Source organism: Osmerus eperlanus, chromosome 8 (genome assembly GCF_963692335.1).
Source record: "Osmerus eperlanus chromosome 8, fOsmEpe2.1, whole genome shotgun sequence".
Classification (NCBI taxonomy): domain Eukaryota; kingdom Metazoa; phylum Chordata; class Actinopteri; order Osmeriformes; family Osmeridae; genus Osmerus; species Osmerus eperlanus.
The window spans coordinates 10,470,450-10,487,139 of NC_085025.1; the positions used below are offsets into that span (position 1 = coordinate 10,470,450).

The 16,690-nt window shown below is 46.6% G+C and overlaps 1 pseudogene; it reads right to left on the minus strand.

Annotated features, from left to right (window-relative positions):
• The window catches only part of LOC134025210 (nesprin-1-like), a 43,940-nt pseudogene that overhangs the window by 16,929 nt on the left and 10,321 nt on the right, over positions 1-16,690 (minus strand).

Here is a 16,690-nt window from a genome sequence, read left to right on the forward strand (position 1 = left end):
GGACACAGGCCACCAGCTGGGCTCATGCAGTCCTTTTTCAGCATCCAACCAATCAACATTCACATTTTATGAAACTCCCTACAAGTCTCTCTCTCTCTCTGCCTCTCTCTGTCTGTCTCTCTTTTTCCTGTATACCCTCAACGCTAGCACGATGCTAGCTAGCATCCAGAGACTGCAGAAGTGGGGCACCAGTAGCTTTAATGGGGTTGATTCCCCACTGAGAGAAGAGCATGGAAGAACCTCATTTAGACATAGCCTGGAGAGAGTGAGAGAGAGAGGGAGAGAGAGAGGTGTCCACCAGCAACAGTGATAAAGAGAAAATATTCTGGAGGTTGATTGGTTATTGAGTGAGTTGTTGAGAAGAGAATGATTCAGTCGTTGAGTTTCAACATTGAAAAGTATGGCACTAGACGTGTGAGAAGAGGAAATGTCTCCAAATCGTCTGTCAAAGTCAAACACAATGGTGTAATTGATGGAGAGAAAAAAATATTCAGTTTGAAATCTAAAAATGATTGTGATGCCTAACCTGTGCAATCCGCCTTGACATAGAGTTCAGAACTGCATTTCAGATTCTGGAACAGAGTCTCATACTTCTCAAAGAACTGCTGCCCTTCAATAAAAGACTGAGCGAGAGAAAGAAAGAGAGAGAGGGAAAGAAACAAACTACTTGTAAACATTTCACTTTCACAATGACAATCTATCTCTACAATGACAGTCTCTGTTGACCCAATTTCAAACCAAAATCTAATTCTGGGATGCTGGGCGAGCCTTTGGAGTATCTTAGTTCTGTAAACTCACAAGGTAGTTCTGGAGCATAAGCTCCACGGATTCCCGACGTCCATATTTGATGATCCAGGATTTGAGCTTGGACTCAGCCAGTGCCAGGAAAGCCTGCATATGCTGCTGGCTCTCCAGGAACTCCATCTTGGCAAGGTGGATGTTTGAAGACGTCGAAATGAAATTAATTCTAAAATACGACGGAAGAAAACGCCTACTTTATTCACATGCTTTGTCAACGTGCTCAGATATAGAACTGTAAACTGACGAGGTAAAGTCTCGGGGGAAATGCTTGGTCAGCAGATTTGAGTGAAAAGGGAGATGTGTGTGTGTGTGTGTGTGTGTGTGTGTGGAGTCAGGATGGGAGGTCTGACTGGTGGAGGGATGAGAGGGTGAGCCACACACCTCTCAGCCATGTCCTGGAGCTGCTCTGGGGGAACAGGGACCCCGCTGACACACCTGTCTTTGTGGATCTTCTGAAACACCTGCTGGTGACCCTCCAGCCCCTTCAGAACATCCTACACACACACACACACGCAAATAATCAACCATAATCACGTACACAACGCCAGATCTCCGGTGCCATTTCCCAACTTGCCCCCCTTCCACACCCTCCCAGCACACACACACACACACACACACACACACACCGTCTCCTGCCTACCTTGTGCTGCTGCAGGGTCTTGTGCACGGTGTTAGCCGTCTCGTCATGTGCCTGCTGAACAGGGACTTCCTGCCGCAGCGCCCCCTCAGCCTGGTGGAGCCACGATCCCACCACATTCAGGGGGGCGGGCAGCGCCCGGTCCAGCTGCAGGTGCCAGTCCAGGAACTGGGGGGGGGAGAAGAGAATCAACATGTTTAATAGGGCTCATATGCAAACAACATCTTGGTTTCAGAATGAGTCCCAGTCTACATATGAGTGAAATAAAAGGAACAGCAGAAGCAGTGTGTCCCCCTCACCCTGTTGGACACCCTGTCCCAGGCCTGCTTGACCAGGGCCTGGTCCATGGTCAGCATGCCCTCCTTCTGGGTGGACTGGAGAGCAGTCTCTGTCTTCTTCCTCCTAATCTCCAACTGGACACGCAGACTCTTGAACAACTAGGAGAGTGGGGGGGGGGAGAAAGACAGAGAGAAAGAAAGTGACGGTGAGAGAACGACAGAGAAAGACAGAGAGAGAGAAGAAAGAAACAGAGGGAGGGAGAGAGACAACGAGAGAGAGACAGAGAAAGACAGAGAGAGAGAAAGAAACAGCGGGAGGGAGAGAGAGACAAAGAGAGAGGGAGACAGAGACAGAGAGAGAGACAGAGACAGAGACAGAGAGACAGAGAGACAGAGAGACAGAGAGACAGAGAGACAGAGAGAGAGAGACAAAGACAACAACAAAGAAATGACTAGAAGTAACTTTAGAACCGGGGTCAGACTTTCAGAAGATGAAAGAAGCAACACCTGTTAATATTTGAGGACATCAATTTCATGCACATCCCACTCCGAAAGACGTGCCTGACAGTTCCAGCACGCACAGGACAGAATACCTCATACATTCATGGAACCTCTCGAAAGCTGTCGCTAATTGTCTTTCAAGCCTCTTCCTTACTCTGCCCAATATTTTCCTACTTTCCTGTATAATGGGAGAAGGAAAAAGGGTCTCTCCCACATGCTGCTGAATATGTATCGTATCCTGGGGCTGAGAAGCTGAGCCAGATTGGGTGGAAATGCGGCAGCAGCATTGTGATCCCCGCTGTGTAATACCACTGATTACGCTGATAATAGGAGCGTCTGTGCCCGGAGAGTGTGTGCCCAGACAGACTTTGTGTGCATATGTGTGTGTGTGTGGGGGGGGGGCGTGTTTGAGTGTGTGTGTAGGTTGGTCTTCTATGGAGCTGTTTGTGTGTGCTTAGCTGCATGCAGACACCCAGATGGACACACACACACACTAACCTGGTACTGCTGAGAGAGATTGCCCTGGTCCTCCTGAGCCTGTGCTGCCTCTCTCTCCAGCTGCTCCAGCCAGGTCTTCAGCTCCCACAGGCTCCGACGCTGCTCTCTCTGGGCGGGCCGCGCCAGGGAGGGGAGGGAGGGAAGATGAAGAGAGGACAGAAATGTTGTCCAAAGGCAGAAATGGAGAGAGGGAGAGTCGAAAGAAGGGAGAACAGCAGGAAGGAATAAAGTTTGGAAGGGCAAATGAAGTGAAAAAGAACAAAGGAGGAGGGATGAGTGCAGGGCCAGGACGTGGATCGACACATTCCCATTGAACAATATGGGAGAAGAAGAGAGAAAGAAAATGCAATAGAGGAGTCAAGATGAAGGGAGATGAGAGGAAAAAAACCACATTAATAAGGGACATTTTGCAAATGTGGAGAGGCAACACATGCTATTATTAGCAATATTTTATAGCAGTAGCAAATTTCATGGCTATCAGATACACTCAGCTCAGCCCAAATCCTGTCTGAGACACACACACGCACCATTTCATTGGATTAGGAATACCTATGACGATAAATCCTATTTAAAAGGTGGTTAAACAGTCCATTTAATTTGAAAGCCATTAAGAAAATGTTTCAGTACATTCAACTTCAATTGGCCAGCCTATTCTGAGACTCTTTCCTGTTCATTCAGAATGAGATGCCCTGCTGAGGGAAGCCTTCTGCTCTCTCAATAGCAGTGTTCCAGTCTGGAGCACCCTACAAATCACTTTACATGGTGGCTAGCTTAGTCGCTCTATTTCCCCCCTGCTATCCAATCATTCCAAAATCGTTATAAATTAATAAAATCAATATGTTTGTGCATGACGATTCGGTGAACAAAATCTGAAAATAAAATAAACATGAAAGGCATTACATTTGACAGTGATAAAAAAAAGGGGTTTGAACAATACCACAGATGCAGGAAATAATAAAAATAAAAATAATTATAAATACAAAGGTTAATAAAATCTGGGTAAGGACATATCTAAAATCACAAGACCCAAGGGTGTGGTTATCGAGTTATGAGGTCAACACCCTTCACCTTAAAATACCCTAACTCTGTTCCTAGGTTTTTCATCAGACCTGCATAGTTGAGCACATTGCCAGGGGCCCTCATTGTCATGGTAATGGCATCGACAGCCTCAGTGCTAATGCAAATATAATGTTAATATCGCACAGCATATAATACAGGCCATAATACGGAACTTCCTTTTCTTATTATGACTGGGAAATGCTCCTGCTGGGATTTCCCCCCAGGTAAGATTAACAGAGGTGGTAGAAAGATGACTTCCTTTTACCACATTAAACATTGTTGATTTATTTCACCACTTGCGATGCACCCTGGTGATGCTACTATAACATGAATGTTTTACAGACCGACACAGATGTAACAATAGCTTATCCCTAATGATCTGAAATATCAGGAAGCGCTGTCTTTATTGAAGTACTGCATAAGGTACTTAAATCGGTGGGAACTCTTAATGAATATTGTACTACAGTTTGGGACAAATCCTAAAAGTTCTTCCTGAAGGTTTGATGGAGAACCTTGGCAGACTTTTGACAGGTCTCTGTAGGATCTAAACGTACCTCCAACATTTCCTCAATATCTCGAGGAGCGAGACCACACTGTTGATTAGAGGCAGCCACAACAACCATAGGGATGCAGTCACCAAGCAACCACACCACAAAGAGAAAGGGAGGGAAAGAGAGGAAGAGAGAAAGATAAGCGTGCAAAGAGAAAGTGAACAACTGGCAACACTCCACATCACCAACGAGTAAGAAACAGGGACATGTTAGTAGCGAAAGGCTGAATTATGAGAAAGAGAGAGTGTAAAAAAGAGATAGAAAGACAGAGTTTCAGGGGATTGAAAGACACAGCAATCTCTAGCCCGTTGATTTGAGAAACAGATATCTGGAATGGTGGAAAACAACGCAAAGTACAAACACATGTAGGCCTACAGGTGGTACTATGAGATTATCTGAGAAAAAGAAAGAAAAAAGAAAAGGTTGAATGGAAGGAGTGAGGAGGAGGGAGGGAGGGAGGCGTGTTACCTCTTCCTCCAGCTGTCCCTCAGAATCGCTGCGTTGGCGCTGAGGGTGGTGCTTGAGGAACTGAGCCACGTAGGTCATGATGGACTTCTCGTCTGGTTGGTCCACATCTACGTCTGAGGACGGAGGGAGGGCACAGAGGGATGGCGGTCAAGATGGAAAACACCCCAAGATATTAGATGTACTGTACTCGTTGATAAAGAGCATCATCAGACAGAAAAAAACTAAACTGGAACCAGGAAACTGCTCTCAGAACCCTGTCTGTGTGAGCCTGACTGAGGATGCTCCGAAGCTGTAGCCTAATTGCCCTTAATTACTCTGGTGTCAAACTGCATCAGGCAAAGCTCATTGTGAGGGCAGGCGTGAAGGGGCACAGATGCTGCTGTGTCGACGCTGCACTCTGTAGGGAATTCTCTGATAAGTAAACGGGACAGAATTGTAGCCCCCTGCGATATCGAAAGACCTGTTTGCTTATAATGGAACATGGATGGGATATTGTGTTTCTGCCTCTATTGAGGTAGAATCAACCTAAATCAGTGTTTCTCAACGCTGGTCCTGGGGGACCCTACACGTTTAATGCATTTCCCTCTTCCAACACACCTGATTCAAATGAATGGCCTATCAAGAGGCTCTGCAGAAGCCTGATAACGACCCATTCATTAGAAACAGGTGAGAGAGTGTGTGAATTACCTTCTGGGTCAAGGAGCTGTGGGATACCCAGCTCTGTTTCAGCCAGTGAGAAGGCTTCCTGCAGATTCTCCCGATTGGTCCTTTTCCGCACGCACTCTATGTCGACAAGGTTGGGTCGTAGAGCGAGGAGAAGAGCAAAGAATGCTACGCCAGTACGCCAGCTCTGGCCAAAGTCCCTCACCTCAATGCCCAGATGCCTAGCATGGTAGAGAGCAAAAACAATGTGCCACACTCTCCAATGATTGACAGATAAAACAACGTTTCCACATTCCACATTAAAAAGTCTAGCTTATCATCATCATGACAGGTAGGCCAATCCACTTGTGTATAGCTTCTCACTGCAATTAGCAGATGACATTATTGCCACTATTGGTTTCAAGGATAAGTATTGGCTGTGGCTCCTGTCAATCATACTTAGTGGCAGTCTGCTGGACCCATCTGAGCAGTGCCTTCCTGGCCCCGCCCTGCACAGGAGGGAGGGACTTCCTTTTGATGGGTGGGCTGGTGGTGTCAGTGCTGCTGGTGGAACTGTCCAATGAGGACGTGCTGCTTGACAGAGCCAGAAGAGCTGGTAAGCTACTGGTCAGCTCTTCGATCTGTCAGTGGAAGGGGGTGGAGAAAAGGCAACGATGATATATTGCAGTAAAGAACTCTACAGAAGCCTACTGAATCTAGCCTGAAGAAGTACAAACAACAAACGGATCACTTTCTTTTACTTAAAATCTTTTTGAGCTGCAAAAGCTGTCTGTAAATAAAACTATTATGCTAATTGCTAATATGCTAATTACAATTATGATACTCTCTACAGATAATCCAAATTCCGATGTAAAAAAACAAACAGACATTACCTGGAAATAGAGGATGATGGTCCACATCAACCCCAGTACTATGGAAGGTCTTCCATCCACAATGTCAGTGGAGTTAATGTTGACTAGCTTTATCTGGGGCAAAACACAGTATCCAAGGAATGAAATGTAAGAAAATATCTTATATCATATTCAAATCAAGCTGCTATCACTACAATGCACTTGACTTGTACAAGTCTGTGCAGTGTTGGTGATTTAGACTGTAGAGGACACGAAGAATATGTGATATGAGAAGAACTAGATCCAGATCATCCTTACAACTATCAACCTTTTATATCAAGAAGATTTATTACATTCAGACAATTAATTGAAAATTGAGCTCCGGTACTCACAGGAGATCCCCTGCATGCAGACTGGAGAGAGACCGACCAGAGGGAGAGAGAGGGAGAGCAGTTAGAGGTGCTAGTGTAGTCTTTATGGGGTTATTGAAGGGGAGGTGTCTCATTGACTGAGAGGGCAGGTGATAAGGACTCTTTCCGGTGAGATAGCCTGGATGGCTGGCTGAGATGAGAGATATATCACCTCTATCCAGGCACTGGGGATTACACCCAGCAGAGAGAGAAGGAGAGAGAGAAGGAGAGAAAGTGGGAGAAAGAACTCAAGGGGGGGGGGGTGGAGTAGAGAGAGAAAGAGAGAGGGTGGGTGGATGTGATCCTGGACACCATATTGAATAACGCAGGGGGTACATCATTGAGTTCCCAGTCTGAGTGGTGTAACACAGCAGGTCAACATTAAATAACTCGGTCAAGAGAGCTGAATGGAGGGAGGGCTTGGGGAGGAAAGGGCTTGTGCCATTGATAGTTCCATTTAAGAACACACAGGGGGTATAATCCCAGCCACCCATCGCAGAGGACAGACATGACCAGGTCACATCAGATCCTACATCATATGAGACTAAGATGAAAAGGTAATGACTTGTAGTGAAGGAGGATGACCCAATCTATCGGATAAGAGGAGACATTAGAAAAGCAACAGGGAATAAGAAATGTTGCCAGTGGCAACTGATGTCTCAGATATGAGCCGGGGAATATGGCGGGCGTAGTAAGGCTAAAAATACATTGGAATACTGTCTAGACCTACCGTCACACAAGATTTACACTGACAGTCTGACTCACACTCACACAGACACACTCAGAGGTATACAAGCAGACACAAACACACACACAGAGACACACACGCTCCCCTCCGAGGAGCACGGCAGGGACGCCCAATCTCCCCGTCTCCATTGCAGACGACAGATTACCAGGGTAGGATTTACAGTTGAACCCTTGTCACTCTGGAGGAAGTGGCATCAATGTCTCAAGAGACCCCTTCGCTTCGAGCTTTATTTATGTATATCCAAGGACATGATGCTGGGTGGCGGCACCAGACGTCTAATACAGATGAGGGAGGGAGGGAGGGAGGCAGTATGGAGACTGCACCAATATCCTGCTCTGTGAACATGGTTAGGAATACCGTCGTTTCTCCGTTTGAGGAGAGGGGGAGGGAGTGGGGAACAGAAGTACAGAAGAATAGACGACGCGGAAGAGAAGAGGAGAAAACTTGGGAAAGGACAAAGAAGGGGGATGATGTCAGACGTGAGGGTGGTACGAGGCACGTGAGAGAGGGGTGAAAGAGAGAGGGCGAAGGCGCGAGTGGAAGATCTGAGTCGCGAACAGGGCCGAGGCGGAGGACAAGGGCCCTCCGTGTTTTGATTGTCTGGTGAAAAGGGGAGGAGACGGAAGGGTAGTGGAAAAAGGAGCTTGCGAGAAAAGATCAACTTGGGGTCAAGATTCAGTGTTTCGACCCCGAAGGCCAGCACCTGAGCCCGGTGTCCAGGGAGTGGGGGAGACGGAGGGAAAAGAGGAAAAAGAAGGCGAGCGGAAAAGAGGGGGAGAGGGAGAACTATTACCTTTCTGCCCTCCAGGAACTTGAGGGCTGTGCCGATGTTGGAGACCCAGTGGATCCTCCTTAGCTTCTTGCCCTGCTCACATGGCTAGAGGGAAGAAGAGAGGGGGAGGGGAGAAGAGAGGGGGAGGGGAGAAAGGGAGGGGGTGGAAGAGAAAGGGAGGGGGCAAAAGGGACAAAATAGAGAAAGGAGACAGAATAGAATTTAACAAAGTGATTAAACAACAGTGTGAAATTGAACGAAAAGGGAGGAAAGCCAGGAAGGAATGAATTAGTAGAGATAAATTGGGAACAGAGAGACCGAAAGAGAGAGATAAAGACACAGAGATAGAATCAAAGTGAGTGTTTGCCCATCAGCAAGGAGATCAATATGACATAGACAGACAACAACCTGAGGCTATACTGGCCTGGTGGGATTACAGTGTGTGGGGGTGCATGTTTGTGTGCAGGGGTGTATGTGTGTGTGTGTGCGCGCGCGCGCATTTGTGTGTAAGTGTGTGTGGCCTATTCCTGTTCTTCTGATCAGTTAAGTTCAAATCAAACATCCTAATAAAGACTGATCAATAGGTATTTCCATCTATCTCTGACAATTTTCTGTCCCACTTTATAATCATACAGTACCTCCTCTACAGAAACATGAGTCCTTTGCAAACCTAATTCATTGTATTCAATGTCTCTATTATTTAACTAAGGGGCTTAGTGTCATTTAAACTCAACGTGATCAAGTGAAGGTTGGTTGTTGGAACATAATCCTGCATACCAGGGGGTCTTGAGGTCTTGGAATGTGGTTGACACATAAAACAGTGAGATAACAAACTGGTAGACTGGTACAGGCAAGACTAGACCCAGTCTGGCCGGACCAGACCGGTTTAGAAGAGGTGATGCCTGACAGTAATTCAGACAAGTCCAGTACTCACCAGTTTCTGTCCAGAGAGGACCTCCAGGAGAGCCAGTAACATCACCCCATCCTTGATGTCCTCAAACAGGTCTGTCACAACCAGGGGAGGAACATGCTGTGGACGCGCACACACACACACACACACACACACACACACACCAACCATAAGTCAACAGTTTCAAAACTTGGCTGTTTATGTAACTGTTGTATGTTCATAGATCCAACCTAAGCCTGAATCCAAAGATCTGAGATTTATCCTCAACCGATCTTGAAGTACCAGTATTATATGTACAGTACATCTTATAGGCCTAGTGGTTTAGCTGCAACGCTTCTTGCAACATTACTTTAAGCGGTGAATTATCATTTCACACATTCAGTTCCCTTAAGCTGGTGATTTTACAGATTTTCATTGAAGAAATGTAGATAGATATTAGCCTATATTTCTGAAGTGCTTGGCGGAACACTTTTGATGGACAGCTGGAATCATCTCTGAGAGGCTTGTCTGTAAAATGCCTCCCTAAATCCAGAAATGTGCTGATGACTTGAAACTGAGCCTGTCTCTTGTCCTGACCTTCCCAAGCCCTCCTCACTGCAGAAATCCACATCTCTACATTCTCCCCACCCCGACGCCACATCAAGGATTTTTACTTAAAGCGCAGTCACATGGTGGGGCTGAGGAGGTTTAGAGGGGAAAGCATTCAGATGGAATGAGCCATTCACAGGGAGATTAGTGGAGGGGGGGGGAGAAGACAGAGAAATACATAAAAAAGAGACAGACAGCGAGAGAGAGGGAGAGGGAGAGAGAGAGAGAGAGAGAGGGATGGAGGGGGGGTGGACGACAGAGAGAAAAAGAGTGTTAGAGTAGATGTAAGGGACAGGAAATAGAAAAATATAGAGAGACGACTCAGCCATTTAAGGACATGAGAGAAAGAATAAAAGTGGCAGAGATAGAAGATGGATGATTGTGCCCTGCCCCACACACCAGACAAGGTCCCCTGCCAACATCACATAAACCCATCTCCAAATTAATTAGCAAATACCACTCCTCTAATACACTGTCATGGCTTTGAATATTTTAATACGCAGAAGACTGCATTTGTGCCGCTTTTCATGACTGACAGAAAAACACTTAACACAGGCTCTTACCGAAGGATGAATTATACCACAAGCTAATTGAAGTTAAATCTACCTATTAGTTCATAATAATCCTCTGGCTAATGACAGTTTGGACTAATTACAAAATAAGAAAGTAATATCCATTTTCTCAACTCAGTCACAAGAGTCTGAAAAAAATAAATCAAGAGCTTAACAAACTAATTACATGTGAATTTCTGTGACTTTAATTGATTGAGAGCTTTGCAGCTTCTGGGAGTGTGCTTGTCTGTGGTCTCAAGTGTGTGAAGGACTCGCCTGGCATATCTCAAAACACTCAAAGACCCCCTCCCCCCCTCACACACACAGTGCAAGATGGTAGGATGGACACATGTATATAAATGGAGGAGAGTGTAAAATACTGTAAGAGGATGGAAGACGTGAGAGGGGAAAAAGGACTGAGTGAAGCTCACTGGAGGAAAATGAGACAAGAGGATAGACAAAGAGGAACACTGGTATACAATACATGTGTTGGGATGACAGAAATAGTGAAAAGAGAAGAATCCTAAGAATGCCATGCTGCATTGCATAGAAGAATGAGTGATGGATGGCAAAGAGACAGAGAAAAATAAGGGTGAGAGATGGTGAGAGAGACAGAGAGAGAGAGAGTGACGGAGAGATAGAGAAAGAGAGATAGAGAGAGTGAGAAGTTGAGAGTATGCGAGTCAGTGTGAATGGCAGCCATACAGAGAGGAACGGAGTAATAATGTTTACAATGGTCAGTGGAGCTTTACTTCCTGGAGCAGTAATCTCTGTGAACACGTGTCTGCTCATTACTGTGGCTGAGGCTGCTTGGCTGTGAAATGATGATGAGCCACCCCTCACACTGGCCTGCTCATAATTAAGCCCTAACCTTCTCAGGGAGGATTTGTCCAAATGGAAAATGAGAATCCTTTACAGTATCTCCCTTTCTCTCTTACATACACCCATTCTCGCCGCCACTCCCTTCTCCACTCCTTCGACAACCAGAGTCAAATTTAAAAGTGCTCAAAAAGCTGAGGGGCTTGGATTGTACTGTACCCTTCACACAGACTTTTGCTGAGACTGATGAGGTATTCTTTTGTTATACCTGTGGATGAGAGGGGGAAGAGGAGAGGAGTAAGAAGGACTAGGGGATGGGTGTAAAGGGTAGCCTATACACCAGCCTTATCTCACCTAGCTGTGCTTACGATTAATCACATACCCCTAGGCCCTGAATTAAAGACCTGAGATACCAATGACTGCTAATCATCCACATTGCCAAGGGCACGCTCTTTCCTCTGAGAGCTAAACAAAACCCACTATCTCAGCTGAGGCCCTTCATACTTCTCTCTTTCTATCTCTGGCTCTCTCAGACTCCCACCAACTGACTTCAAGAAGAGGTCATATGGAACCAGACAAAGTTTAAAAACGTGGTTTTCTTTGTGCTTTTTTCTGAGGGAAATTGCAGGAAAAACTGCTGTCAATTATAACACAAAGTACTGTACATGCCTATTCATCACGCCCGTCAACCAGCTCAATATTTAAGGACACGGTTCTTCGCACCTGCTGTTTTGACTTGTGACCTGTTCTAATGACAAACCGTCTCGTTCCGTTCACCGACCTGACAGCAATATACCAAGACAAATATATATTTATCATCGTCGCTATGGTAATGTCCTGTTTTGGGATTGAAATGTTGAAAGCGGAGAGATTTAATTGGGGAAATAGATTGAATCAACAAGAATATGAAAAAGGTAAGTACTAATTATCGTTTGGTTGTTGAGAGCAATTAGAACAGGAGTTGAATTACTCTCAGACGAAGAAGCAAAATGTATTTGGTTGAAAGAGGTAGGCCATTGCTAAACTACAATTGTAAGTGATACTCTTTCACAGAAACTCCAGTCTCCTGAGTTGGCCTAGGCCTACTGGCGATTTTGATGCATAACTTGAAATTGCAAAAAGGTCACCAGTTCATCCTTCCATGTTTTTGCATGGAAAAGCACTAAATCTAGATCACACAAATCTTAACAAATACAAGATGAAGTGTTTACCTTAAACGTCATTAAATATTATTGGACGGGTAGTAATTTTCTGCTGGAGAAGTCCTGATACGTAAACGTTTAATATCATGTCAAGGTTTATTCGCCACAGACGGTCTGCCTCCTCCAAATGAATTTTCTGCTCCGCGTCTCCTCCGATCAAGTCAGGCCGCGGCAGCCGTTACTCATCAAATTGAAATGGAAACCTTGAGTGGGGCGGCTTGGATTTAAATAGCACTTAATTGCAAGACGTGGTGTCGCGGTTGCCTTGTCCACTCGCTCACGACTCACACTTCAGGTACTAATGGATTAAATTGAGGTGCCTTATACGGTAAAATATCATAATTATACTCAAATGACGAGCCGTTTCATAGCTGTGACGGCTGTAATTGTTTAGGTTACAGACAATAGAGAGACAAGTAAGGGTAGTTCTTACCCAAAGGCGAAGCTCATATCAAGAACAATCACAATTAATGTTCTAAGACAAATGGGGTAAGCTGTTGAAGCCCCAATCTGTGGGCCATATATAAAGAGATAGAAAACTCAATTAATATAAATATGAAGCAGAGCCTATAGCTTGAAGAAAGGGTAGCATGATTTTCTTTCAGAACGTTGAAGCAATTATAATCTTTTTGGGAAAGGTAGAAGAAAGCCTGGCTACAGGCTGTTGATTTCAGGCTACAGTAGTCTAACATGAGTTCGATGAAAGTATGTGAAGGTGTAAGTGCCTGAGGCTGTGAATGTGCTTGTGTGTGAGTGTGTGTGTGTTGTCTTGGCGGGCACTCAGTCTTATGACCCACTAATTCCTCAGCAGCATGTGTTGGCATGGGGAACAGTTGACTGGAAAGCGGATGGTGCAAGATGCCTGAAGAGGAGAGGAAGGGAAAGAAAGAGAAAGAGGGGAGGGGAGGAGGAGGAGAAAGGGACAGTGCTGGAGGGACCATGGTGGATGGGGTGTATTTCAATCCAGGCACTTAAGGTAGAATATGGTTTGTTGACGCAACACAATACTGGCAAACGACAGCCTTACCTTGGCCAAGTGGGAATTGATCCATTTAGTGAAGGTTCGTTTCTGTACCGCTTCTTGCTCATCTGAAAATCCAACACCAAAACAACGGGATCAGTTCCATGTTACACGAATACATCCTGTTCTTTGAATTGAATTTCTTCTTGTTCTGGAAAGTGGATTGAGCTTTATTGGTTAACCTTGTTAGCGTCCACTTCAACCATGTCTAATGTGTCTAAATAGTTTCATTGCTCTCCATTCTCTAGTCATGCAAGGAGAAGTGATCTGACATTTAGATGCCATTTCCCCCCAACTGTTACCATGCCCACATTGACTCCAAAGTCCATGTCCGTCACTTAACGGGTGCCCTTTCAATGATAGAACGAGGTCATGATGACATTAAGAATTCTTAATAATAATGTGTGTTCCTCTGGTTTTGTTTCTGTATTCGACAAGCTCCTACCAACTGTCCTGGCAACCTCAGTTGTTGTTTGGACTCCCAGGTAATGTAGAAGCACCACTGTAAACATATTTATGTACTCGGGGTTGAAGGGCACCTCTTGTTATGGTCACAGTGATATACATCTGTAGCTGGAGGTCCAATCAATACCACTGATGTTTCCTGACGATGTCCTTTAGAGAAACCACTCAACGTAAATGAAGAAAGGAGTTAAATTATTCTATGGTTCCTAACAAAGAAAGGAGAAGGAGATACTTGGCGACTTGGGAAGCCAGAGACTTCCCCTAGACAAGACATGAGTTGTAGATCATGTTAAACGCCCATACACCAGTCCACATGTCCCCGTATCCGTCACAGTGGTGCCAGACAGCCGCACGCCAACACACTTAGTCAGCGGTGCACTGTCACAAAGGTAAACACATGTTCCCCACAGCCACGGAGGACCACCCCATCCACAAACACTTCCCACCGCGCAAACACTTTCCTTCTCTCCCTCAACACACACACACATCAAACACACACACACATCAAACACACACACACCATGTTATGACTAGGCTGCATAATGCTTTCCCTTCCCCCCCCCCCTCCTGGCTCCTGCACAGAGCAATATCCTTGAGATAAGCATGTTATCAGGCTGAGAGGACGCCCGCCACAGAGCTTCACCCCGCCTTAATGAAACACGCTGACTGATTGATTGCGCACAAGTCGGTTAGTGTGTCACCGATCAGTGCAGGGCAGATGTGTGTTGGGTAAGGACAGAGGAGGAAGGGGGGGGAGGCGGGGTGCCCATGCATAATGCAGTCCTATATTCACACACACTCACATGTGCCACTGAGCAGGTCTCGCTTTTATGATTGAATCGTTTGATCAGGTCTGAAAAGGATCTAATATTGATGAGAAGGAAAATGGGGAAGATTCGGTCTGCATCTGAGAATAGTGTGGATTGTGTGTGGGAATTGGTGGGGGTCTGCCTGTGTGTGTGTGGATGTGTGTGTGTGGATGTGTGTGTGTGGATGTGTGTGTGTGGATGTGTGTGTGTGGATGTGTGTGTGTGGATGTGTGTGTGTGGATGTGTGTGTGTGGATGTGTGTGTGTGGATGTGTGTGTGTGTGTCTGTGGTTCCAAGCTCCTCCTCCCAGGGACGAGGTGACTTTGAGCGGTACTCAGGCACATGCACTTACAGCACAGAGACACACACTTCCAGCTCACACACACACACATGCAGTATGTCGCCACAAAGGAAATAGCCTTTCTCAGCAACCAAGCTTCACAGCAGCATTTTAACACACATGATTACCCCCTGTGCCATAGATAGCCTGTATCATTAATGTGATACCCAGCCTCTCTCTTCCCCTGCCTGGCCCCTGTGGTGAGAGCGACCTTAGCAAAGGACCGTGACAAACGCTTTTGTCCTCTGGCCTCTAGTGTTGAACTGCATCTGCTAAGTGACTGTCACATGACAGTCAGCCCACGAGGCAGACAGACAGACAAGCACAGGCTGGGAGACACACAGACGGTCAATTACAAGAAAATAACTGACAGTCTGACAAGAAGGCAAATGTACGGATAGACAGAAAGACAAAGCTTGTAGACAGAAATACAGACACAGAAATACATACAATCAGACACACCAATGCTGGTAGACCAACAGACAAATAGTTACATATAGACAAACAGAGGCTGGTAAACAGACAGCCAGATGGATAGTTATAGGACACAGACAGGCAGCTGCTGGTAGACAGACAGGCAGCTGCATGGCACAGTCAAAGTGCTGCTGTTCATTCTGTCTGAACTGCCACAGACACAGAGCGGCCTCCACGTGCTCCTGTGGCTGAGGGGAAACGCCCCCTTTCCAGACGCACGCACACAGACACGCTCCACACTTTCCCCTCTCGGTCATCCTCACGGAACACAGTCTGGTCCCAACAGTGCTGTCCTGTCTGCGAGGCTAAACGAGGAGGATGACCGCTCCCACGTACTCACTGCACCAACACACTTGGACACACACACGCAGATTGTGCCCCACTTACCACGCAGGTAGTGAAAGAACCCAGTGACCAGGTTTAGAGATGTGTTCTTATTGGGGGAGGCATCCCCCCCCGTTCGCCGTGCCATCCTGTACCCCACTCGGTGCCCAGAGCCCCCCCTGCCCTCATAGGTGTGTGGAGAGGACATCCAAAAGCGGCCTCCGGGAGAGAGGACACTCGCCCTTCCTCCTGCCCTTGCTGCTTCCTCCCTGGGCTGGGGAAGTGTCTCTTCAGAGCTCCCTCCCCCTTTTTTCTTCCAGGAGCTTGGGTGGCAGGTTGGCAACACCAGAACTGTTGCTCTTTGCTGGTTTGAGGATGTCCTCTTCCTCTTGGTCCCGGTGTCCTCTGCGCTCCTTCAGTCGTCCAAACGTGCTGTTCACTGAGTATTAGTTGTGCATGTCCGTGTTTTTCCTGCCTCCTAAGCAGCTTGAGTGTGTGCGTGTGTGTGCCTGTGTTAGAACGCAAGCCAATGTGTGTGTGTGTGTGTGTGAGTGCAGCGCAGTGCCGGCTTCTCTCAGCATCAATCTTTCTCACCCCCTCCCTGCCTGCTTCTCTCTCTCTCTTGCGCCCTCTCTCTCTCTCTCGCCTTCACTCTCGCTCTTAGTTGGCTGCAGGAACAATCCATTTCCCTCCAATGGACAGCCAATCAGAGTGTGTGGGAATGGGTGATGTCACCAGAGCCCTTGCTGTATTTGGTGAGGTGTGGGGGGGGGGGCAGTGAGGCAGGGGGGTTTAGCAGGTTAGAGAGAGAGAGGGAGGGAGGGAGGGAGGGAGGGAGGGAGGGGAAGAGCGGGGGAGCGGCAAAGCTCTGTCCCAGGGCTCACACAGTCATGCTCTAAAAACACCGTCCGACAACGTCAGGAGCACATAAACGTGCAGGAATTCCCTGTGAGCTGCGAGCGACATTCGTA